The sequence below is a fragment of the Gavialis gangeticus genome, unplaced genomic scaffold (genome assembly GCF_001723915.1).
Source record: "Gavialis gangeticus isolate Ggan-Ray unplaced genomic scaffold, GavGan_comp1, whole genome shotgun sequence".
NCBI classification, from domain to species: domain Eukaryota; kingdom Metazoa; phylum Chordata; order Crocodylia; family Gavialidae; genus Gavialis; species Gavialis gangeticus.
The window spans coordinates 9,458,499-9,458,957 of record NW_017729015.1 but is presented as its reverse complement, the minus strand read 5'-3'; the positions used below and the strand labels follow the sequence as shown (position 1 = coordinate 9,458,957).

General features: G+C 55.8%; 1 long non-coding RNA gene across 1 annotated transcript in view; it reads left to right on the top strand.

Moving 5' to 3' along the window:
* The window catches only part of LOC109294005, a 5,849-nt gene continuing 5,390 nt past the window's right edge, over positions 1-459 (top strand). The window contains exon 1 of the long non-coding RNA XR_002096447.1: positions 1-442. This is a non-coding gene — a long non-coding RNA (uncharacterized LOC109294005). The remainder of the gene's footprint in view (positions 443-459) is intronic.

Below are 459 nucleotides of genomic sequence, written 5' to 3'. Positions count from 1 at the left end.
GGAAGGAGAAAGAAGTCTCCAGGAGGGCTCCCTGCCAAATACTTCTTTTGTGCTCAGCTGTTTGTGCCCAGCTGTAAGGCTGTGGGAGGCAGGAAATCTCTTTTGCATTTGTGCCCGTCCAGTCTGCTTGGGCAATGTAGAGTTCAATGCAGCACTGAACAAACTGGCTCCAGCGAAGCAGGAGCCCCAAGGTGAAGGACCTGGGGAGGGCCATTAGCACCCAGGCAAGTCTCTCTTGACTGTGGAGGAAGTGGTACTTCCTTTGTTCCTACCGAGTACAGTACCTTCTCCTGTGCACTATCCTGAGTCCAGCCTGGAGGTGGGGGGGAAGCAGGGGAGGAAGGGGGGAACCCCCCCCCCAACAAACTACACTCCTGCACTCTCACCCATGTCCACGAGCTGGGGAATTACTCCCCTGTCCCAAGTGTGGTGGTGACCACAGGTACACAGACAAAAGCC